The 26,875-nt window shown below is 40.5% G+C and overlaps 1 long non-coding RNA gene across 1 annotated transcript in view; it reads left to right on the top strand.

The window, feature by feature from the left end:
- LOC148886292 (uncharacterized) overlaps positions 1–25,577 on the top strand; it is a 44,023-nt gene extending 18,446 nt beyond the window's left edge. The window contains exon 3 of the long non-coding RNA XR_016117887.1: positions 24,646–25,577. This is a non-coding gene — a long non-coding RNA (uncharacterized LOC148886292). The remainder of the gene's footprint in view (positions 1–24,645) is intronic.
- The last annotated feature ends 1,298 nt before the right edge of the window (positions 25,578–26,875 follow it).

Raw genomic sequence — 26,875 nt, 5'->3', positions numbered from 1 at the left:
TTTTACATATACACATGTACAGTATAAGGTGCATTGGGTTATAAAAGGCACCTTCAATGAATAACATTTTTTAAAACATTTTCCATATATAAGCCACATTACGTTACAAAGCGCTACAACAGAGGCTAGTGTTACATTATGCATCCAATAGATGATGCTGCGCTAAAGGGAAGTTCAACACAAGAGTTTGATAGTCAGATGCTGAATGTACACACGTGAACATTTGGACTCACCCCATCCATATTATAAATAGTGCAGACACCTTATGGATAAAATATGAAGTTGCATATATGCTTATATTTAGATTTTAGATTTTATACTGCATTTTCTAGTGTATAGAGTTCGAAATATATAGATGTATAGAGACATTTTTGGGCTTTTTTTTCTTGTCTTTTCTACCTCCACCCTGTTCTATTTTGCTGCTGGAGAGTTCAAATTTCCCCATTGTGGGACTAAGAAAGCATTTTTCTTGTATTATCAAGGTCTGTCAATCTTTTAGACTGCAAATCAGATTTCTGACAACTGTTATGGTCCAATGTTAATTCACAGACTAATAAAAGCTACTCCTATCCAATTTAATATTTTGAAGAAAATGAAGGTTTTTGGGTGTGCCTTACAGTGCGGAAAATATAGAAGCTTAGGAAAGTAGCAAACACACTTTCCCATTGGAACACATACTGTATATTCAAACCATTCACTGTTCCCAGATCATGTTTCATTTCTCTTTGACAGTTTTGGGGATACAGTAAAGTCTCGTTATATCGATATCGGATATATCGATAGTCCCGGTTATATCGATACTATTTCTATGCACGCACGGGGAAAATTACATGCAAACAGGGTCGGATATATCGATAGTCCCGGTTATATCGATATTTTTTCGGACTCCCTTGAATATCGATATAACGAGACTTTACTGTATTTTTTATCTTCCATAAATTGTGTTAAATTCAAATATACCAACACATTTGAAGAAACTTCTTCAGACCTCGCTATTGACCACATCTAGGAATTAATAAAATTCATAATGAATTCTAGAATAAATATCTACAACCAATGGCGTTGACATTTCAGTCAATAATGTCCTTACTATGTCTAAAAAACAAAATTGGCAGCACATGGAAGCTCCTTTCATGCCCCATAGCAGCCAAAATTAGTAGACATATGGATCAATACATGAGCAGAGCACAGGCATACATTAGTACTAATAACACCAGGAGAGCCAAACACCAGTTTCTAGTCAATAATGCAATCACCCAAGACTGGAAAACTACAAGCAACACCCTGTGTATCACCTGGATTGACTACAAGAAAGCCTCTCACTTGATGCTGCACAAAGGCTTCTGGTAGACAGAGCAATTGCCCATGACTGTAAAACCAGAAGCACCAACCAGTGCGCTGTCTGGAGGAAGACAAATAAGGAAGACAACGACTAAATATGGTACACAGGAAAACATGAGTGTCTAGAATTGTGACGTCAACGGGATCCCAAGAACCTTGATCGAGGACTCGATGAGGCTGTGAAAGACACAAAATTGCTATTTGTGTGTTTGTTTCCTGCTGCCGTTCTGTGCAGGCCTTTACCCACTTGGTCAGATCAGAATCAAAACGTTCACCTTTCGCTGCTTCTTAACACTTTAAGAACAATTGAGTCAAATAGTTCACACTCTCAAAAAACAAGAATTGTATTTATATTCTGTGCAAAAGTATTTGCGCATTAACACATTAGTTGTTTATGATTTAAGGACCCGTACCATAAGCCACCAAACCTACTTGTGAAAGTGCATGTGATCATGCATCATCTACCATATTTTAATTGATAACGTACGTTTTCTTGAGATGGAAAAAAAAGACTCATGAGCCCTTTGGGAGTGCCTATTAAAAAACATGTTTCCTGCTCACTACACACTTTACGGATATGGCAAAAATGCCTTTAGATAAATATGCCTGACTCATTGATTTGTTGTTCGCTGAAATGCATCAAAGAGTCGAATTTAAAAATATGTGAGGTCTGCTTATGTATTTATTTTTGCTTTTCATGAATTGTCTAAATCATACATACAATGTACAAGCAACAAAAAAGTTCCCATAATAGTCACCTTGTCTTCAACTATGTCCATTTTTCATGTGTGGTGCACTTCAGGGCTCCAGTTCAGTGAACTTCAGGGCTCCAGACTGCCCATAAATGATGCCATTTCGCCTCTAAAGTGAGATGGCGGACATTAATGTTTCATTTATCGCACGTGTACGAGAAATAATTGTGCATGTGTATGTGGGGGGCGGTGTCTGTGTGTGAGTGTGCGTGTGTGCCTGCGTACAAATATTATTTAAATATTACACATTGTTTTTGTTTATTTATTTTTTGCTTCTCAATTGCCTCCATCGATTAGAAACAGAGTCAACATGAGTGAAAATGTGTACATTTACTTTGCAAGTCTATTAACAGTGTGCAACCCTAATACCCACAAACAAAAAGAAGTTAGTCTGGAACATTGCCTTGTCAATATGACTGTCTTCTCCAGCTAACGCACAGCATACAAACAGCATGACTCAATTACTGAAAATGCTTGTGTACACTGTAGTAAGAGTCTTATGAAATCCTCCTCCATGATGAACTTGCTGCCTGATTTGATTTCATCTCTACCTGTAAGGCTTTTGGTCAGAAATTCTGATTGCAATTTGCTTCTCCAAATATCAACCAAAATACAACCTTACCCTCTATGTCCCCCTTGAAAGCATATATATATATATATATATATATATATATATATATATATATATATATATATATATATATACAGTGGTACCTCGGTTCTCGACCATAATTCGTTCCAGGACCCTGTTCGAAAAGCGATTTTTTTCGAACACCGAAACCACCTCTTTGCTCCTGTCACTTGCGAGTTGACAGTGGGGGGGTGCCTCTCCCGGCCGTTCTCCACCCGCTGTCATTCTCTAATCACGGACACGGGGCATTTATACGGTTCGCGATCACCTCGCCAATGCCGGATGATTGACTCAACTCGCCACCGTACCTGGACTCTTCCTTCGATGCACGTGTGTATCCGGTCCGAGGTATTTTCCCTGCGTCCCGTAAATTCATGTCATCTTCCGGGATTGCGTAATTTTTCACCCTCGTGTGCCATTTGCTTTTTGCCGTAGTAAGCGAGTCGGATCACCCCCTGCCTTCTTACTCACCGTGTTTTCTTTTATTTGTGAATAAACATCCTGCTTGGTTAGTACGTGTCTGTTTTGGGATCCCAAATATTCCACTACGTTCCGACGAGTCATCTGCCATCACTCTCGCTCGGAACGTGACAGCTTCGGATGACTCGGCTACAGGATGTTCTTTTCTCTTAAAATATTTATCCGATGACACTTGCTCTCACTCCCACAGCAACATCACTAGATTTCACAGCCTCCTTATTCGTTAATAATTCCCTCGCCAGATCAGACACTCACACACCTCCTTCATATTTTGCGATTATTTCTTTCTTAAATGCAATAGTTGTACGCACTACTTTTCTTTTGTCACTTTAAGCAGCACTTACTTCCTTTGGAGGCATGATTAGGGGCTAAAACTCTTCGTACCCCTATATTAAACGCTAGAGCAAAACGCAACATGTCCGCAAAGCGACAACAGTTGGTCACGAACAGAGCGATACACCCGTGCCCCGCTCGGCTCCCCACTCGCGTACGCACTCATTGGCGTTCGAACACCGTTTGATGTTCGAACGCCGAAGCAAGAATATCTCGAATATTTTGTTTGATCACCGATTTGTTCGAACAGTGAGGCGTTCGAGAACCGACGTACCATTATATATATATATATATATATATATATATATATATATATATATATATATATATATATATATATATATATACATATATATATATAGTAAAGTCTCGTTATATCGATATCGGATATATCGATAGTCCCGGTTATATAGATACTATTTCTATGCACGCACGGAGAAAATGACGGATCTAGATCTAGATCTCTCTCTCTCTCTCTCTCTCTCTCTCTCTCTCTCTCTCTCTCTCTCTCTCTCTCTATATATATATATATATATATATATATATATATATATATATATATATATATATATATACAGTAAAGTCTCGTTATATCGATATCGGTTATATCGATAGTACCGCTTATTACGATATTATTTTCATTTCCCTTGCACATTTCTAGTCTTTTTATGTATAATTAGTACCGTTTAGTACGCTACCCGGTTATTACGATAATCCGGTTATTACGGTGCTCCTTTTCATCCCCCGCCGGCCATTTTTGTTGTTTATATCGATATATCCGTCGCGCCATTGGTCAACATGGTCACGTGTCTTGTTACGTGAGCCGCCATCGGTCGCGCCATTGGTCGACTTGGTCACATGAGCCGCCATCGGTCGCGCTATTGGTCGACTTTGCCGTGTGACTTTGTCACGTGACACGCCATCGGTCGCGCCATTGGTCACCTTGGTCACGTGTCTTGGTTACGTGTCACGCCATCAGTCGCGCCATTGGTCGACTTGGTCAGGTGACTTGGTTACGTGCCCAGCACCCGTGTAGCAGAGCCATTTTCATTTTCAGACGCTAGCTCGTGTGTAGCAGACGAGATTGAAGTGTTTGTGTTAAAAGGTAAAAATGGGAAGCAGAAGAAGATTGATGACTTTTTTAAATTGTATACATAATACAGTAAGATGTAAGCGTTGCAGTTTCCCTGTTGTGTTATGTACATGCCCACTGTACTGTATATGAATGCAATCGTTTTTTGCAACAATGTTTCTTGTTTTGTCTGCTGAAGCGCGATGATTTAGAAAATTATTAACATTCCATACTGTGTATTAAAGGACAGCCGATGTCACTTTTTATTCAAATACAAATAAAAATGACTTCACGCCAAGACGTCTTGCATTGCTTGTGAATCCAAACAATGGCTTCAGATTCGGATAATATGCTTTCTTGTTACACATCCAGTTATGAATATGTTTCAAATACACTGTAGTTCTGAAGATTAAAGCATACATGTTTACAATCATTAAAGAATTATATGTGCCATTTTGAGGCAACATTGGGGGAACATCTCACCCAAAAAAAGGAAGCTAATGGCCAGCTCCGTTTCTTATATGGTGCTTGGCTGCCCTCTTTTGGCGGCTTTTGTTTAATGCAGTTCGGCGCAGGATCGGATATATCGATAGTCCCGGTTATATCGATATTTTTTCGGACTCCCTTGAATATCGATATAACGAGACTTTACTGTATATATATATATTCTTGGGGTAGTAGCAGGAATGAACGGGGGGATTAGTAGGCTGTTTTACAACGTCAATTTGTCAGATGCCTGTAAGGCCTGGTATGTTTCCATGGTGATGTGCACAAGGCATGAAAGCCCAGCAAGGTGTGTCAAAAAGAACCAGACTCTTCAACACGGAATAGAAACCAATGAACACGCAAACAAACGCACGTGCCCACGAACAAATGCTAACACACAAACAGACAAACACACACGCACACACGCACACGCACACACACACACACACACACACACACACACACACACACACACACACACACACACACACACACGCACACACACGCACACACACACACACACACACACACACACACGATGTATTTCAGATGCAAAGAAAAAGAAAAATTCCATGTGATAAGGTTTTTGTTTTATAAGTGAAACAGTTGCAATACCTGATCCGCATGTTGGATCTTGTATTTTTTTCCGCTGGCTCCAGAAATAAAAAAGAATGGATTATGGTATTTTGTCTTAATTTAAAGGAACGAACTCTTTGAATCTCAATCTAATTGCAGTTTGAGGTAAATATTGGTTTGAATAACAATAATAATGACAAATTATAATAATAATAAAATACAGTAAACATAATGCAGCCACAAGGGGGCACAAGCCAGTGTCTTGTTGTGCCGGTCCCAAGCCCGGATACATACAGACGGTTGTGTCAGGAATGGCATCCGACGTAAAAAAAATTGCCAAGACAAATATGCGAATCAAACCTCTGAATCCCATACCGGATCGGTCGAGACCCGGGTTAACAACGGCCACCATTGGTACTGTTGACCCTCGGGGTGCCAGTGCAAAATTGACTACTGTTGGTCGAAGAAGGAGAGGAGGGATGTGTGAGGAAAAGAGAGAAATGGAACGCCAAGAGTATAGCACTAAGAGTAAGAACTTTGAATGTAGGAACAATGACAGGTACAGGTAGAGAGCAGGTTGACATGATGCAGAGAAGGAAGGTTGACATACTGTGTGTCTAGGAGACCAAGTGGAAAGGGAGCAAGGCTAGAAGCTTAGGGTCAGGGTTTAAGTTGTTCTATCATGGTGAAGACAAAAAGAGAAATGGAGTTGGGGTTATCTTAAAAGAAGAGTTTGTTAGGAATGTCTTAGAAGTAAAAAGAGTATCAGATAGAATGATGAGTCTGAACCTAGAGATTGAAGGCGTGATGTTCAATGTTGTTTGTGGGTATGCCCCACAAGTGGAATGTGAGCTGACGGAGAAGGAGAAATTTTGGTTGGACTCTGATGAAGTCATACAGAACATCCCGAGAAGCGAGAGGGTTGTAATTGGCGGAGAGGATGAGGAGATGATGGGCAGGTTTGGACTCCAGATGAGGAACGCTGACGGACAGATGGTGGTTGACTTTGCTGAGAGAATGGAAATGGCTATTGTGAATACTTTCTTTCAGAAGAGACAGGAACATAGGGTGACCTACAAGAGTGGAGACAGAAGTACAGAGGTAGACTACATTTTGTTTCAATGGCACCATCTAAAGGAATCAATGACTGCAAAGTAGTGGTTGGTAAGAGTATAGCCAGACAGCATAGGTTGGTGGTGTGTAGGATGACGCTAGCAGTGAGGAAGATGAAAAACCCAAAGGGTGAAGTGAGGACAAAATGGTGGAAGTTGAAAAAGGAAGAGTGTTGCATGGCATTTAGGAAGGAGGTAAGACAAGCACTGGGTGGGCAAGAGGTCCTTCCTGATGACTGGCAAACTACAGCGAACATAATCAGAGATACAGGTCGGAAAGTACTTGATGTATCAAGTGGAAGAAAGGTAGATAAGGAGACTTGGTGGTGGAATGGGAGGTGCAGGAGTGTATACAGAGAAAGAGGTTAGCAAAGAAGAAGTGGGACACTGAGAGGACGGGCAAGAGTAGACAGCAGTACAAGGAGATGCAGCGCATGGTTAAAGTAAATGTGGCAAAGGCCAAACAAGAGGCCTATGATGACTTGTATGCTCGGCTGGACAGCAAGGAAGACGAGACTGATCTTTACAGCCTGGCGAGACGGAGAGACAAAGATGGTAAGGGCCTGCAGCAGGTTCGGGTGATTAAGGATAGAGATGACAATGTATTAACAGGTGCCAGTAGTGTGATGGCAAGATGGAAAGAGTACTTTGAAGAATTGATGAATGAGGAAAATGAGAAGGGACAAAGAGTAGAAGACGTGACTGTTGTGGACCAAGACGTAGCAAACATTAGCAAGGATGAAGTGAGGAGGGCGCTGAAGAGGATGAAGGGGGGAAAGGCACTCGGGCCTGATGAATTACCAATTGAGGTATGGAAGTGTCTTGGAGAGGTGGCGGAGGTGTTCCTGACCGGATTATTCAACAAGATCTTAGATGGTGAACAGATGCCTGAATAATGGAGACATGCCAAAAAAGAGTAAGACAGATGCAGTGTTTGCTTTAAGAATGCTGATAGAGAAGTACAGAGAAGGTCAGAAGGAATTGCATTCTGTCTTTGTAGATCTGAAGAAAGCGTATGACAGGGTGCCCAGAGAAGAGCTGTGGTATTGCATGAGGAAGTCTGGATTTACAGAAAAGTATGTCAGAGCGGTGCAAGACATGTATCATGACTGTCGGACAGTTGTGAGGTGTGCTGTCGATGTGACAGAGGAATTCAAGGTGGAGGTGGGAATCCACCAGGGGTCAGCTCTTAGCCCCTTCTTATTTGCTATGGAGATGGACAGGCTGACAGACGATGTTAGACAAGAATCTCTTTGGACAATGACGTTTGCAGATGACATTGTGATCTGTAGCGAGAACAGGGAACTGGTGTCGGAGAAACTAGAGGTGTGGAGATATGCCCTGGAAAGGAGAGGAATGAAGATCAGTCGAAGCAAGACGGAATATATGTGTGTGAATGAGAGGGATCCAAGTGCAAGAGTGATGCTACAGGGAGAAGAGATAAAGAAGGTGGAGGATTTTAAGTACTTGGGGTACAACTGTCGAGAGCAATGGAGAGTGTGGAAAAGAGGTGAACAAGCGTGTCCAGGCAGGCTGGAGCGGCTAGAGAAAAATATCTGGTGTGATGTGTGATAGAAGGGTTTCAGCTAGGATGAAAGGAAAAGTGTATAAAACGGTGGTGAGACCAGCAATGATGTTTGAACTGGAGACAGTGCCACTGAAGAAAAGACAGGAAGCAGAGCTGGAGTTAGCAGAGCTGAGGACGTTGAGGTTTTCTTTGGGAGTGACCAGGTTGGATAGGATCAGGAATGAGTACATTAGAGGGACAACTCATATTAGAGGCTTTGGAGAGAAAGTCAGAGAGGCCAGACTGAGATGGTTTGGACATGTCGAGAGGAGAGAGAGTGACTATATCGGGAGAAGGATGCAGAGCCTTGAACTGCCAGGCAGGAGACCGAGAGGAAGACTGAAGAGGAGGTTTATGGATGTGGTCAAAGAGGGCATGAAGGTAGCTGGTGTGAGAGAAGAGGATGCACAAAACCGGGATAGATGGAGAACATTGATTCACTGTGCGACCCTGAAGGGAAAAGCCGAAAGGAAAAGAAGAAGAATAAAATACTGTAAACAAATAAAGTTTTTTTAGATATCTATGATCTATAAGGTTGGTAGTTGATACAACCTATTTAATTCATGTATTTTATGTAATTATTTTTTTGCTGTACAATGAGTACATATTTTTTGAACACTTAAGAAACAAATGGCTACCTTGCACCTTGCTGCTGCACATAGAAACGTGGTCACGTCCGCACGAGGCAAAAAAACAAAACGACCTGGTCGGACAAAAAGGAGCTGGATCCGAAGTACTCGATAGAGGCAGTAGATGAGTTCAAAAGATTTTACTGAGACACGCAGGGGAACACCAAACAAAACGACAGCACAAAGGGAGAGCGACCAACCTGGCATACGGCAGTGGTGAAACATGAAAAGGAATACACCGGCATATACCGAGGCTAACCGGGTGACTTTTATAGTCAGAAGGCACATTAGTGAATGGAAATCAGGTCTGGAAGCCGGAGTAACAGGGAGGGAAGGGGCGTGCACCTGACGCCAATCAGGATGTGACAGACACACACTTGTGTGTGTGAGATTAGTGATCAAGCAAAGTATTTTGAGGGTAAAACCACTCGGGCATCACTCTATTAACCCGCAGAGACCATCACTGTAACTTATGTTCCAAACTCGCTTTAGTGTAAAGTAGTTAATGTCCTGAGGTTCTCCTTAAACTACCCATAAAACAGCCATTGTTGGCTAACACCTATTCACTATCTTGAAAAGAGCCAATTTTTTTTGGGGGGGGGGTGAAATCCACTGAAGTCTGAAGCTTTAAATTTAATAGAATGTCTTTGGAGGAGGGTAGTGTTCCATAAAATGATGAGTAAACCATCCCCTTTTGTGAGAATGTGCACTGATAGGGAAGCTGAGAGCCAAAATGGAGCAATAAGCACATTTGCAATACCAGTTAGCCAGTAAGCAGTTCTACAGAAAGAAGTATTGTCAAACTTGCTTTGTAACCTTTTTTTATGGAGTCACACCACAGAGAACATGTTTGGCATGTAGGCCGACTGTACCCTCAAGACAATGTATCATTAGGCTTTATTGTACAAATAATGTGAAAGGTTTTCTGAGCAAACACGTTGTCCTGCATGTTGTTTGTGTTTAATAGCAGCACAAGGCACTCAATGAAAGAAAATGTCTGTCTCTTTTGAAAAGGGTGGCATCTTATCAACATTGAAAATATTACAACCTCCATAAAAATATCAAAGGCAAGGTCAACGATTGAAAAGAACAAGGCAATAAAAATATGTGATGGCATCACCTCAACGTGCTGCATTTCAAAATTAATGGTGCTGTGGAATTCAGTAAAAAACAGAATTCAATGCTTCTCAAAGACAAATAAAATGGGGAAAGAAAGGTTTGATGTGAACAAAAGTGTACATTTGTTGGTGGACCTCCAATGCACCCTTGAGGACCTTATTACCTACAGTACATTGAGAGACGGGACTCTGGACAGGTCGAATCCACCTTTGAGATGGAGCCATAGAGGAGTTTATTTGAATCACTCCTGTACGACTGAGAGCTTACACAGACGTGCCTACAAAAATGCGTAGGCCGCAAAAGACCCAAACAGAATCTGTCAGTTTGATGACTTCTCACACTGTCGTTGTGAACCAATGGGTTCACAGATTTTTGCCATGAAAGGCACCTACCACAATACCGCCACAAACACAGCTGGACACCCAAACAAATGCAGAACTAGGGAAAAAAAATGTACCGTATTTTCCGGTGTATAAGGCTCACCCCCAATGAATGGTGTATTTTCAACGTTTTTCCGTATATAAGGCGCACCGGACTATAAGGCGCACATTCAATGAATGAAAAGTTTTCAAAATATAATATAAATATATAGGATAATATAAGTTTTCCATATCCAGTATAAGATACACCACATTATCGGGCGCATTACTGGCTGGGATTACGCACGACTTATTTTACAGAGGGAAATGGAGTCAGTGGCTGCTGACAGTAGTTGTGAGACCTATTGTGGCTCAATATTACTTCACCTATAAGGCAGGGCCATCTTTTGATGAAAATGAAGGCTTTTGGGTGCGCACACACCAGAAGATAGAGTATTTTTGTTTGGTCATTGCGCCAGTGAGTTTTTCCACGTTTTGTTGTATTTATTTATTTATTTAGTAAATTGTTCAAAACAGTGCATATTGTTGACGCTTTGCAGCCTGTTGGAGTCTATATTATCTGAAAAGGGGGAGCTCCATGTTGGCTGCTTTAAGAAACATGATGTATCGACCAAGATCGTTACTACAGCAGCACGCCATAGCTGTGACAAAGATTTACAATTCAAATCTGGGCTTTTGAGTGCATTTTTGAGAATTCCGTCATATTATTTTAATGTTCTCCCTGCAACTATCTGTGGCACCTGGGCAATACAGAATCCATGTTTTAGTTTCTCTTTTTGTATCCTGACTCAAGTACAGTAATTAACATGTCTGGACTTCATATTTCGAACAATAACAAAATGCTCCGAATGAATACATCTCACAACTGTCGTAAAATATCAGGTTGAAATTGTATTACTATGAAAGCCGGCCATAATTTTCATCTTCTTCTTCTGGCAATAGTATGGAACAATTCTCATTAGGGATGTGCGGTGCTACAATCATTATTCCAGCTGACAGCTCTGTGCACCCTTTGGCAGAGCCTGATTCCTTTTTCATGCGTGAGTCTGATCATTAATTCTACCGGCACTCATGGCCTATTGCTTTCACAAAGGCAGAATAAGAGGTTAATGCCACCTTCCCTGACCGAGACACATTGAGAAGATTGTCTCGTTCACCCTGAGTGGCAGACACAAACATGAGCACCCTGTATCAAGGCCTACGACAGGACCTTAATGGCTTGTGGAAAAAAAAAATCAGAAAGTGCAAGTGAAATAGATGATGTAATGTCGAATATAATGAAATTATAAAACATGGAGTTTCAGCAGTGGTGGGAAGTGAGGCTGAAATTGCACGAGAGCTGTTCATGCTCAGATTCGATTCGATGTCTGTATCTGACTGCATTCATTTGCATATTTTTATTGCATGTCTCGAGGGCTCCTCCAAAAATATGGCCAAAAGTCAAATTAATGTAAGAGTGGTCTGTATACCTTGTGAGACTTTAGTGTGGTGAGCAAAATAAGAATGTATTTTTTGTTTTTTCTTTGGCTTTGCTCAAGGGGTAAAAACAAGGCACGTGACGTTATCAACACTTGATGTAATTGGTCAAAACAAAGGTTTGGTGGGCATCCACAAATTGCCACATGGCCCATCTATAGTCAGTCCAATATACTTCGGGTATGGATTGGATTGGATTGGATTGGATATGCCTTTATTAGTCTCACAGTGGAGAAATTTACATTTCACAGCAGCAAAGTGATGAAAGGAATGAAAGTAGAAAAACGAAATACATGAGCTGCTGGAAAGGCAGCCACTCTCGCGGCGCCGTCTTGAAGTCAAAAGAACAAAAAAAAACTAAATAACAAATAATATGACAGCATAGAGACAATATGACAAAACAAAGACACAGAGAGACATTCATTCTTCAGGACTTGCTGTACCCTCTTTGTGATGACATGAAACAGTTTTAGATGAAAGAGGAGAGGATCAAAGCGTCTTTCCACCAGTGGATCAGGGACATCATGGTGGAATGTGCATGTCAACTACAAGCTAAATGTTGGATTGGATTGGATTGGATTGGATTGGATTGGATATGCCTTTATTAGTCTCACAGTGGAGAAATTTACATTTCACAGCAGCAAAGTGATGAAAGGAATGAAAGTAGAAAAACGAAATACATGAGCTGCTGGAAAGGCAGCCACTCTCGCGGCGCCGTCTTGAAGTCAAAAGAACAAAAAAAAACTAAATAACAAATAATATGACAGCATAGAGACAATATGACAAAACAAAGACACAGAGAGACATTCATTCTTCAGGACTTGCTGTACCCTCTTTGTGATGACATGAAACAGTTTTAGATGAAAGAGGAGAGGATCAAAGCGTCTTTCCACCAGTGGATCAGGGACATCATGGTGGAATGTGCATGTCAACTACAAGCTAAATGTTGAAAGCAAACATGCAGCTGTAGCATCCATTGACGAAAAGAGATTGTCTCACATCTCCTGTTCCACATAAATCTGCTTCAATTCCAAGCCGCAACAGTTCCACATACGCATCGGCGCTCTGCGCTGACGCTCCTTTCTTCTTATTGCGGGTTCCTCAAGCCATGCATCCATCCAGCCGCGGACCGTCCAACGGCACTGACCTTTCCGCTAAACAAGGCGGGGCTGTGAAGATGCTGCCCATTACAGGCGCAAAAAAGCACAATGGCCCCTTTGGTGTCCAGCGATGGCAGTCGAATGGCTCCGACATTCCTCCCATTCAAAAACAGTACTGGCATATTCATGCTGCCGAAAAGGCGCAACCGCTCAGCACAGTCTCCTCCTTGATGAATGTCGTGGTCAAAAATGCTGAAAAACAATCTGTATCCGTTCCACACGATGCACAACAACACAAAGTGACAAAAGAAAACACAAAACAAGACAAAAACAACCAAAAAAAGCAAGGCTCATGAGAGCACTTGCTGAGGCTGCCTACTCGGGCGCCATCTTGGACTTGTTGTATGTGTGTCTCTGCTGTGCTGAATTTGAATGGAATGAGAATGCCACTTGGATTCATGGGGAATTCACTTGTATTCACACGCCCATTTCTTACTGTGCCAGTCTCAGAAAATGTAATAAGAAACAAAACTTCTGCCATGCAGAACATGACAGTTGCGTCTGCTACATTTATCCAGGCAGGGAAAATAAGACAAATTATGAATGACGATAATACAAGACATTAGCAAATCCTGTAAAACATCAGCTTTAGGAACAGCCAACGGATTAAGTCCAGAGTTGATTTGTGTCAAATATGGACAGGTAAAATGTGGTGAAAACTAAAATAATAAAATATATTCATCATGTGGGTCACTAATTTTACCAGTGTGTGCCGTCCGTCTTAAAATGGAATTAATTTGCGTAAATTACAATATGCAGTATACTGTAAATGAACCACCGAGCATTTTAACATAATAAATGTGATAGTTTTACTGGTTGGAGAAAGATTTGGAATTTTCATTCAAAATAATGACATTGAAAGTGAAATGAAGACAAACGCTAATGCGAAAAAGGGATTTCAAAAACAAAGCAGCTAGCATCAAGAGTGTGAACATATATCACCAGTACATGTTGCTTGTGCGATAAGAAATTATATGATTAGTATGTTTTCATATCATATTTGTTTTTTAAGTGCTTGTGCCCAAGCACACAATGTAAAATAAATATTTCGCATATGAATAGTTAATCGGAACAAAGTATACTTAATTCAATAAACGTGTTTTATTGTTGTAATTTTTCAATGTAGCCATAAAGTAAACAGCAGAAAGTTTTTCTTTCTTTTTTTTCTCGTGATTTTTTTGCCTTGTCATTCATTATCAAGCCACTTGTTGTCATGTTTTTTTTTCTGCGAAGCCACAACTTTCTCTGGAGTCGTCACTTCAGTTTGAACACCTATGGTGTGAACAACCTTCACATTTTGAAATTGTAGGGAAGTAGACAAATCTTTCATGTATTAAGATGGTCTAAAATGATTTCAACCCTAATTTGGTGCACCAGCCTAAGTCTCGCTCGAAGGAAATATTTGCCCAGGCAGTGTTTACTCCCATTTTAATATTTTTTTCATAGATAAACACATATATGAAATGTTTTTTTCCACTGTTGTGGGCCTCAGCGCAGCTGACTTGCCTCCCAGGAAACGGAGACGTCTCCTCTCATTCAATTTAATTTAAGCCTTGGACATGCTTTAACCAGAAATTGACTTGAAGGTAACTGCAGAAGATCGATGGATGCAAAAACACCCAAAATATGTTCTTCAGGAACTTGTGGTTCATCTTTATTTGATAAGGTAAGGTAGGTGCTTGGAGATCGCCGTCCACTTTGATCCTTTGTATCCGTTCCTGAAATGAGCTCAGTTGAGCATTGCTGTTGGATGAGAAGGTTTCTTCAGCCGTCATCTGTACTTTTTGAAGGTGTTGGACGTTTCGCCTCCTATCCAAGAGGCTTCGTCAGCGAACTAAAGTGTGATGGTCGTATCGGCCCTATTTATATATCCCTAATGTCCAGACATGGCGGCGCCGGACACAGCTATGATAGGTCCCTATGTCATGTCTGGACATTAGGGATATATAAATAGGGCCGATACGACCACTCAGACTTTAGTTCGCTGACAAAGCCTCTTGGAAAAGAGGCGAAACGTCCGACACATTCAAAAAGTACAGATGACGGCTGAAGAAACCTTCTCATCGATGGACCACTCCTGTACGACTGAGAGCTTACGCAGACGTATTGCTGTTGGATATACCAAAGATCTTGAAAATCTTAAAAAACACATGAAAAATGCATTTGCCATTATTTTTGTGTATTATTAACTCATCGCACAAACCAAGCACATCACATAGCATGCCATTATTTTCATTATTGGAATCTAACCAAGGGCCATTGAATGTTGATTTGAGGCACACATGGTCAGTCAAGTCTGAAGTATGAATTCATATACGTACGGTTGTCTCCAATGGAGTGCCATTTCAGAAAATGACGACTCCATTTGCTCATGAAGGCTCTGTTCTGCCTTTTACTGGAAGAGGCCATCTGTTAATTTCTGTCCTGGCATCACCTCTGTTTTATCAGAATCAGAATCATCTTTATTGCCAAGTATGTAGAACACACAAGGAATTTGTTTCCGGTCGAACACGCTGCACTAGAGTATCATCAGCAAAAAAATTGCAGAGGCACTTTACAATTCCATTTGGGCTACTGTTCAAAGATTTAATGGCTTGGGGGAAGAAGCTGTTTAAATGTCTGCTGGATTTGGTGCGCATGGATCAGTAGCGCCTGCCTGAGGGGAGTAGCTGGAAAAGGTGGTGGGCAGGGTGTGGAGGGTCCAGTATGATTTTCCGCACCCTAGTTTGGAGTCTTGCAGTGTGCAAGTCCTCGAGAGTGGGAAGGGCGGTGCCAATAATTTTTTACTCTCAGTTGAAGCCGGATTTAGTCAATTTTTGTGGCGGCCCCGAACCAAACAGTGATGGAAGAACACAGGATGGATTTGATGACAGCCGTGTAGAAATGTTGGAGCACCTCCTGAGGCAGGCCATGCTTCCTTAGCAGCCTCAGGAAGTACATTCTCTGTTGGGCCTTTTTTAGGATAGAGTTGGTGTTGACCTCCCACTTCATGTCCTGGGAGACTGTGATTCCCAGGAACTTGAAGGTCTCAACGGTTGCCAGCAGGCAGTTGGATAGTGTGAGGGGTAGCTGTGGTGATGGATGTTTCCTGAAGTCCACGATCATCTCTACTGTCTTGAGCGTGTTCAGCTCCAGGTTGTGACGGCTGCACCAGAGCTCCAGCTGCTCCAATTGTTGTCGGTACGCAGACTCGTTGCTGTCTTTGATGAGACCGATGACCGTGGTGTCGTCTGCGAACTTTATGAATTTGACAGCTGGGTGCGTTGAGGTGCAGTCGTTAGTGTAGAGAGAGAAGAGCAATGGAGAGAGGACGCATCCCTGTGGGGCTCCAGTGCTCGTGGTTCGTGTTGATATATACCTGAAAGACCTATAGTTCCCAAAATGGTATGAAAATACCTCCGGTTTTCTGCCCATTAAACATGAAGGTAGACTATATTGTTGTTCCTGCTTTGAGAGGTGAGATAAACTGTACCAGTTTAAATAAAAAGATTTAGACTTTAGGCATTCTATAATCTCATTTCCCGGGTAGCTGTCCTGTTGAGGTTGTGAGGGATTTCAAACCCGCTCTTTACGAATCTGTATATCCACCTTCTGAAACGACCATTAAAAGATTTCTATGCAGCGAATAAAGATGGTAACTAATAACTACATATCATATAAGAAAATATATTGGTGCCAAGTTCTAAAGTATGACAATGTAGCAGTTGAGGAAGGTGAACACACGACTGGCTGGAGCATGTCTTTATTCCAACTGCTAACAAGTGCATCTAACTTAGAACAAGAAAATGCAGTGAAATATCTTAACATAAACACGCCCTCTGTCGTGCACCTGCTGGTTGAGATTCCTGGTCCTTGTGCTCGCCACAACAAAACTGAAAATTAAAACATTCACAATCTACGAGAAAGCGGGAACCTAAAACAACATAACATTTGTCATTGTGTTTTTAACGGTGCTACCACAGCCAGCACCACAAAACACAGCTTACCTTCAACAGACACAGCATTCGCCGGTCTCATCATGCCAGTAGCGTAGCCTGCAGTTAGAGAATGTGTCCTCATCCACGTGGTACTGACACTGCGTATATGACACTCGAATCTCAGAGGGCATGTCCCCAACAGATGCTGCCGCTAGACAAACTTTGCCGGCTACAGTCCCAATTTTAAAGGCAGAAGTACAAACAAAAGAAAAAAAAGCCCAACCTTTTTATATCCCTGACAGCTCATTACTGCGGAAACAACACTGGCCTGGCATCACTGGCCTTCTCTCCTCACGGGGGAAAAAAAGTACAAAAAAATGTAGGTGTGGTGCGAAGTGAGAAAGCACAATTAAATACCCCAAATGGGTTCTTAATTAAAAGATAACTAGTCACAAAGAGGGAATGAGCCACCATAGTTTTGGGGGTGAAAAAAGCCATACACGTGTGTCCCGATGAAAAATACGGGATAAAGTGGAGACCGGTTATCCTGGGCACAACAGACAGATGAACTCATTTGGCACAAATAGGTTCAATCGCTGGCTGGTGTCACCGTTTGGCACACTGATTATTTGTTTTAAGTCCTTTGTTCACATAGCCAAAGTAAGAAGGTGATCGGGTAATGTGAGCTGGGAAAGGGTGTGCTGGAGTCATTCCCAGCATCGTCGGATCACACTCAGCTGCAGGGAACTTCAACCTAGTGTGAATCCGAATATCTGTAAATCCATAATATATGTGTGGGGATAAAATTGGAAGGAAGCCATACAACGGGAACGCATCCTACAGTGGGGACGAGCAACTAAAATGAGGGAGAGGAATATCATTTTGCATCCACGCAACTGGGGGACCACATCAAGGGGGACCACATAAACTTCCTCATCGGATTTATGGGAAAAATGCTATTTTGGGAAAGTTTAGCTAAAATGTGGACCATTAAGACATGAACGGCATATACTCGTCAATATTTTATATTTGTATATTTTTAAAGTACAGAAAGTGCTGAAGAATGAATGACTCTGTGTGTCTTTGTTTTGTCATATTAACTCGGTTTGATTGCTTTAGGGAACAGCCCACACATGTACAGTGATTCAAACTTACAGAATGCATAAACGTTTAAACCACTTAAAATTCCACAGAGGATCAATGACGATTTAACCTACCATTATGAAATAATTTGGTATTAATACCATAACAGAGAAAGTCACTGAAAATTAAATAGAACGAACCACGAACAGGGCTTTTCTCTTTGTATGTCAATTAAACAAGGATTTTTTTTTTCTGATTCATCCCAAAACTATTTGGAATGTATTAATATTAAGGGTGACAGCTGAATTTATTTTCTTACCTCCAAGGATATCTAGAGAAAACGCTACCACTGGCCAGAATTGCGAGCAATATGATTCCTTGACCTTTCACACTGCAAAACTTCTATCCATATTTATGAGGTAAATACCATGTGGAGATGTCTGAATTGTAGGTCTTGCTGACCAAAATAAATATATAAATAAACAAATAAATAAAAATCAAGTAGCTTTATTCGCTGTTCAGTAAATGTTGTTCGAACATCCATCCCTCTAATTTTAATTTGTTTTGGATTACAGGCAGACAGGAAATTGACTTTATGAAATGCCATCACTTTTTTTTCCATTTCTTGATGACCTCAATTTTTAGATGATGCAGGAGCACTGTTTGTGTTTTTGTGTATGTGTGCGTGGCCCTTTTCAACCTCATACATTTTCATCTTTGAATTCATGTACTGTATGTACCTTCTGTATTATTTTGTGACTAACAAAGCCCGGTGGGGGCCTAGAGATATATGCACAGACTGTCATACTTGAATGCACAGACTGCATTTCAATCTTGAATCGGAATGTTTTATTTGATTCGTGTGACATCCTTATGTTTAATTGTGTCCTCTTGAAGTATATCACCCTCTTTGTATTATGCCTTTACTCAGTTGTCTGGCCATGGAACAAACAATATTTTCAATCCATGTTGAAGCAGACAGCTAGTTTTCTAAACATATGCACGAATTAAAAAAATCCATTAATACCCATGTTGTTCTCTCATAAATCATATGATGTATCTGGGCAGCTGGTCTAACAGTAATTATTACAGAGCGAGAAACAGAACTATTTGATTAACTGTCCTTTACGCCCCTCATCCCTTGAAAAAAAATCACTTCCATTTTCAATCTTTATTAATAATAACACATTTGAATGTGACATGGAAACATGTAGAAAGGAGGCACTGAACCACATTTATTAGTGAACATCATTGAAATACATGTACCCAATGTAGATTTATTGTTATTACTGAATCTTGACTCCAAATCTTATTCATCCATTTCTCCATTATAGAAATGTTTCAGTTTACCGTATCTTATATGTTTAATTTACAGTAATAAACCATGTGTTAAAGTACACATGCTGTTATCTGTCTATCTATCTATCTATCTATCTATCTATCTATCTATCTATCTATCTATCTATCTATCTATCTATCTATCTATCTATCTATCTATCTATCTATCTATCTATCTATCTATCTGTCTGTCTGTCTATCTATCTATCTATCTATCTATCTATCTATCTATCTATCTATCTATCTATCTATCTATCTATCTATCTATCTATCTATCTATCTATCTATTTATTGAGGGTATGTGTTTTGCCATGCAGACGATGCCAAATGTGTCGCACGGCCGAACCGGTTCTTCGGAAATCTATTTTTGCGTATTGACAAACCCGGGGCAAAAATCCGCTCTGTGGACTGACAGAAATCATATTACCTTTAAAGCAAATCCAATTATCAATGACGCACACATCCATTATTGAGTGAATTCCAGTCTCACAAAATCTGGTTGAAAAACAAATGTGAATAATTTATCCTGGAAAGAACGGGTTTCTAAACACGATAAGTATAAGGACCCATCAGTTTTTGAAGCATTCGGATTATATGAAAACTCAGAAGCTTCATGGGTTTGCCGGTCTCAAGTCCAGAGGTCTGGCTATTATTTTTCAATGGATTAGGGGTCAAGTACGAGCAGAGAATAGTTACCATGTACTCGATGACATCTGCTCAAGATATCATCTCAAATCCACCACGACACAAACAGAAATATAACCGCTATCCACTTTTGTACTACTCACGGCGATAAAATTAGCTGCAATCAGCCAAACTGCAATTGACTGCCAGCAATTTGCCAATGAGCCAGCGATTGACAATAAATAGCATGGCAGAAGTTGTGATCATTTGGCCAGAATAATAAATAAGAATGATATTTATTATCCAGCAAATACATTCCCTTTTGAACATGAATTATTCACAATTACGGTTGTCATTACTCAAGATGACTGTACCAATAATATAATTTGTATTTATCTCTCTGTATCATCTAAACGAAAATTCACTAAAGGGGATATGGTCAGTAAATATTGTCCGTATATCTGTCCCTCTTTTTTAGGAACACAAACTATCCACCATGTGTCACAATTGTCATCATACTGTTGTACACGTTTTGTACAATCACTTACAAAACAAGCAGTTAATGTGGTATTTTTAAATTTTAATACACTCCGTAATCTTCAAAATTGTAGACATAAAATAAATCCACATCCTCATGGACAATTTCTTTTGATGTGCACACAAAAGATAATGTGTGTGTAATAATGTGTCCTGTGTAAGAGTTACATCAAAGCAGGCACCATCTGGGCTCCGCAGGTGAAGAGTAAAGTTTGGAAGTCCAACTTTGATAAGATCAGTCAAGAGTAAAGCCAAGAAAATCTGACCAACTTGGACGGCAGCTGGAGAAAACTACTCAAAGAGAGGTATTTGATTGAGTCCCATGGTTGACGGGCTATGCTCCAAATAGGGGTCTGCAGGACCAAGAGGGAGCTGGTGATATAATTTAGATTATGAAATCAGTGATGATCAAATCGTAAATATAAAAATGAAGGTATTTGCATGTTTTTATTTTTTTTTTCTCAAAAAAATGATTCTCCCACCAACGAGATGTGTGGGCAGATGTCTCGCAAATGATTTGCTGCTCTTGAAGCAGGGCATGAGCCATGTAAGCTCCATATGAGAGTTTGTATTATCTTACATAATGTGGCATCGTTATTTTCCCTTGTTAAATGTATAATTACTTGTTAAACTATGACTGTCACACAAATCAGACAATAATGAGCTCAGCCTCGGTGTGGGTTGGCAACTGGATGTGTGTTCCAAATATCATCCTATAAACACGTGAATACAGGAAGCGCATGAATAGAGGTACCAGCACAATGACTAACAGGGTTTATTCCAGATATGACATCTTCTGGGATTTGGATTAGACATGCTCTTGACATACTGACATACTGTATTGCAAAATGCTGTCAATTATTATCATTTACTTGGATAAGTCTAGGGCTTCTCCATCAATGCCGCTCACCTGCTGACAACTAAACAGGTGGTATTAACCTTTGACTGACAATACCAGATTTTATTATTGATGGTCACAAGTAAGACCTATAGCCTGCTTTGTGGGTCTAATTTGTTATCCTCAAAGCAGATTTAGGAAAAGAAAAATATGTATAAATACCAATACCACTTCATAAATACCAACTGGATGTTGTAGCTACTGCTTGATGTCTACATTTCGGAAATGGTGAAACCTTAACTAAAACAAAACTGACCTATGTGGGAACTGCCATCCTCTTCAATAGAGTGAACCATTAAAAGAAGCATTTTAACTCATTCACTGCCATCCCCAAATTTATTTGGGAATTGTAAATATGACGTGGAGTGCAATTCCCAAATTTGTTTGTCTTACTTTTGCAGTGTGTTTGTCCTTTACATGATTGTGGTCTTATCCATTTAACGCATCTTATCTAATTTACTGCCATTCACGAATTTATTTGGGAATTGAAAATACGACATGCGGCGCCTTTCCCAAATTTGTTCGGGTTTTGGTTTTTCTTGAGAGGGGTGCCGATAAAACACTGGTCAGACCTCTGGCAATATTTTCCCTTCCACGGGGGGGGCTTTTGAACAGACGCCTCCACTTGTACCTCATGTTACTCTAGACCAGTGGTTCTTAACCTTGTTGGAGATACCGAACCCCACCAGTTTCATATGTGCATTCATCGAACCCCTCTTGATTGAAAAATAAAATATGATGTTTTTCAAATTGAAGACATAGATATGTTTTTACTGCTACACAAAATGAGCCGCACATGAACATCACCTTCTTCAAAGAACACAAACCAACACAATACATAAACTTTGCTAACAGGTACAAATCCAAGATCAGGCAGAGTGGCCCTTTCATCGAATCTAGCTCTCTTCACTTTGAATTCAGCACGTGTAGTGTTGTTGTATTCCCCGTCTCCATGCAGCTTGAAGAAGTGTCCCTTTAGTTTTGCTGGTGCTAGACTAGAGTTGCTCAACTTGGCGTTGCAAATCATGCAGATAGGACGCTCACTCCCACCATGTTCCATGATACATGAGAATCCATCTTGTACATATCCGACCACTCTCTTCTTTTGCCCGACATAGTTAGTATGGATGAAATATCAAAATGACATAGTACTACAACAGTCACACGTTGATTTCTGCTAGCTACTGGCTAGCCTGTTCATTCGTTGTGAATGGGGGAAGCAACATCAGTCTAGCTGGCCTTTCTTCTTCTCTCTGTATTCATTTTTTTCGATTTGGTACGCGGCCCAGTAGTCAAGTGGTTAGCACAGCGGCTTCACAGTACAGAGGTCGCCGGTTCGCGTCCCGGTACAGCCTCCCTGTGTGGAGTTTGCATGTTCTCCCCGGGCCCGCGTGGGTTTTCTCCAGGTCCTCTAGTTTCCCCCCACATTCCAAAAACATGCATGGCAGGTAGATTGAAGACTCCAAATTGTCCCTATGAGTGAGTGTGAGAGTGACTGTTGTTTGTCCTTGTGTGCCCTGCAATTGGCTGGCAACCAATTCAGGGTGTCTCCCGCCTCGTGCCCGAAGACAGCTGGGACTGCCTCCAGCACCCCCCGCGACCTTAATGAGGTCGTAAGCGGTACGTAAAATGGATGGATGGATGGATTTGGTACGCTTCTGACTCTATACTGCCTCCACGATTTTCTGTGGTATTTCTCAGTTTCGTCCGGAGCTCTACCGATTGCTAAACGGACATAACACCGCACAAAACGGCCTCTGGGGCTGGACGAAATGTCCTGTTTCCGTGATTGAGAGAAGTGTGTCGGCGGAGGATCTGCCAAACCCTTGAGATCGACTCACCGAACCCCAAGTGTTCGATCAAACCCAGGTTAAGAACCAGTGCTCCACATGTAACTGAGGAATTAACTATTTTTTCTGCTGAAGGAAGAGAGTCCAAGGTTTCTTATGCTGCATTAAATGTTTATGTAGTTTTAAAACTCAATATTCGGTAGGTCCTGGAATTTGGGCGAACATTACAAAAACCCTGGCACTGTGGACACATTTTGGCATGAATGTCTGGCAGTGAATAAATTAAAAAGAAAAAAGAGAGAAAAATTCTTGCAACAACAGTTTTAATCTCATCAATGTGTCTTCTGCTCATTATATGATACCTGGAAAATAAGGACATACGTTTCCACCACTGTTAGGCGAAGGTGTGTTTGTAAGATTTCTTGGATTCTATTGAGGCGCTTTGAACAGAAACGTACGTAGCTAGGGCCATTATTATATTAGGTTAATGTATTCTCTTTGATGATTGTAAGCCAGGGAGTGGCTTGATCCAATGCGGATTGTTGGGGAGACCCTTCGTGATTTATGGTATAATATACCAATGCTGGCACATTGTGCTACTTATCCATTTCTCAGCTTGGGGTTTGAGGGTAGGTAATTAAAACAACTGGGTCAACTAAGTATCGAACTTTGTCCTAACTCACAGCAGTTCATCTGTATGTTACAATGCTAGTTCATTCCTGATACGGATTGGAAGAGAGTATTAAGTAAGTGGTAAGAATGCTCCGCTTGGCCTACAAAAGAAATGCTTGAGTTCAAAGACAAGTGGGTCATTTTCTGTCTTAAATGGTGCCAGCAATTAGCTGGTTAGAAGGATGGATAAAAAAGAAAACAAAACTTATTTTTGGGCCCAAATATGAATAATTGCTCCAGGTTGAAGATTATTGCCATGGTCAGTATGAAGGCGGTTTCTGATTTGAATGCCTGACTTATTCATCTGAGCGACTCATTCATGTAGAATCTGTCATAGTGACACATCAGGGCTATCAAACACCCGCTTTTTTTCACCCATCACGCTTTGTTTTTTTACGTTAAACGATGAGTGAATTGTATCTTAAGGGAAACATTACAAATTGCCTGACTGCTGTTGTTACGGCTGTGTTAGATTTTTTTTCGTGTTGTCTTTGCCATTATAACAGGTGTCTCATAATTATGAATTGATTCATAAACACATTACGAGTTGACAGCTGAGTATGAGATCTAACAAAGAGGACAGTCAGATAGAGCACATCCCGAAGGCGTTAAGTGGCTTCTTTTCTCTTTTGCAAACAAACTAACACTTACTTACTGTACATCTCTTCTCAGCTTCCTGTGTCACAGTCTTGTTTCCTTGGCAACCATGTCAGATGAATCGAGAGGGCAGCGGACAACCTCCCGGGAGCCAAGCCTCTATCATTCGACAACCATTCCCGTGGCAACCAGGTGGGAGGGCAGTTTGGATATAGGAATGATCAAGGGAAAATCAAGACATGACAGAACTGACGAGGGAATGCAAATATGTGATAGCCAATAACTTTGCTGCTGTGAAATGTAAATTTCTCCACTGTGAGACTAATAAAGGCATATCCAATCCAATCCAATCCAATCCAATCCAAAAAGACAGTGAACTCATATCTCATCATTCATAAACTGGATGATAGCACAAACAAACAGTGAAAAAGTACCCTGTAAACATTCCTGGTGAAATGTCTCCTAACTTTCCAAACTCTGTAAATCTTAGTTAATTAAAGCCTGGTGGTAGAAAAGGACGACATAATTTTCAAACCGAGCGTGTGTTTTTCTTGTCCACTTGAAAGAGCATTAATCATCATCAGCAGCGGAATCACAAAAACCGATTTAATTTTGTGAGCAGGTGGCCTTAACGCCTTAAAGGTCTTTTGGTCAATGATAAGCATTTGGCCTTTCACAGCCTTTGAGCACCTACAAACAAAGAGCCACCCCAAACCTCTGGACTGAACAAAATGGTTGACTTTTCTATGCCTTTTACTCTACACAAAGCTTTTGGAAGACATCCATCAGATAAGAGATACCCACGGGTGTCCTTTTGATTAAAAACCTGAAATCAACCAAATTGGCATTATACAGGTCACATATGTCTGTCGCACAGTCTGTCTTGTTTATGATGAAAGAATTGTATGCAAGTAGTAAATTACCGAGTCACTGAAAAAAAGTATACTTTTCAAAAACATTGCTTAATGACAGGATCCGTGAAATATAACATTACAGCAAACACAACCTCGTTCCATTGTGTACGGCAAAATCAATCAATCAATCAATCAATCAATCAATCAATCAATCAATCTATCTATCTATCGATCTCTCAATTTCTTAATCTCTCTATCTCTCTGTCTCTATCTCTCTATCACTCTATCGCTCTACCTCTCTTTCTATCTATACCGATTTATGTGAATGGTGATAAAAAAAGTCAAAGTCAGCTTTATTGTCAAATATGCTCATATGCATGACATACAGCACAGATGAAATTACTGTCCTCTCGGACCCAGCATGCAAGGCACCTATAATGACTTCAACAAACATAATAAACATGAAAACGCCAATTTGCCGGGAGTGGGGAACAGCTGCGTGTTCACGCGCCGCCATCTTGGGAAAAATAAAAAAACAAAAAATAACAAAAATAAAAATAAAATAAGAAGTCAGTCTCATCAAAAATGATCAAACAAGAAATTTTGTGACCTTTGTGATGTTCCGAATAAAACGGGACTCAGTCGCTCTTGAAAAGAGGCTTGCAACCAATCATTTGTGGACATGAAGCCAACATAACTGAAATGGTAACATTCTTGTGCAAAGACTCATGTTACAAAAAAAGGGAAAAGCAGAAGAACAACAATGTTTAGGAGCTAAATGCAGTATAACGATAAGAGCCAACCGATATACTGTCCAGAGAAATGTCAACAAGCAATACGTGGGTCCCTCAACACTCATACGGCTGCAGATCTCTCTGCCGATACCTCTCCACATCCTCATCAAGACAAACTGCTTTTTACTCAGCACCTCCCAGTTTTATCTGTGGAAGAAAATGGCCACAAGAGACAACGACTTAAGTGTGACCTTTTCATGATTCCTGCAGGGTGACAGTGTTCATTTTGTTCTCACCAGTAGTGTTTTTTTTTATCTTTCATAGATTTGATGTCCTTTTGACAGTGTTTTTAAATAATTCAGATTTCAATTAGTTTTAATTAGTTTTTATTGCATGTGTGTGTAGGCATTTTTGTGGGTGTGGTATTAGTGTCTACATGTCAGTATATCCACCCATTTTAAACGCTGATTCTCCTGAAGACCGTCCCAGATGATTTTGACCGAGGTGTGGGTACACTGTGAATTGGTCGGCAATTGTAGACAAAAATATTATAATCAAATATGTCATATAATCATATCATTTATAATCAAATTACACAACGTTGTATGGTAAAGTATGCTAATAATATGCATTATGGATAATTTGTGACTAGCTTTTGTTGGTAGAGTATATCAGCCAATTTTATCCTCAAAAGAAAATATGAAATACATGTAGTGA

The sequence above is a fragment of the Hippocampus bargibanti genome, linkage group LG16 (genome assembly GCF_051943395.1).
Source record: "Hippocampus bargibanti isolate YZ-2025 linkage group LG16, ASM5194339v1, whole genome shotgun sequence".
Taxonomy (NCBI): Eukaryota; Metazoa; Chordata; class Actinopteri; order Syngnathiformes; family Syngnathidae; genus Hippocampus; species Hippocampus bargibanti.
This window is presented reverse-complemented; position numbering and strand designations above follow the sequence as displayed.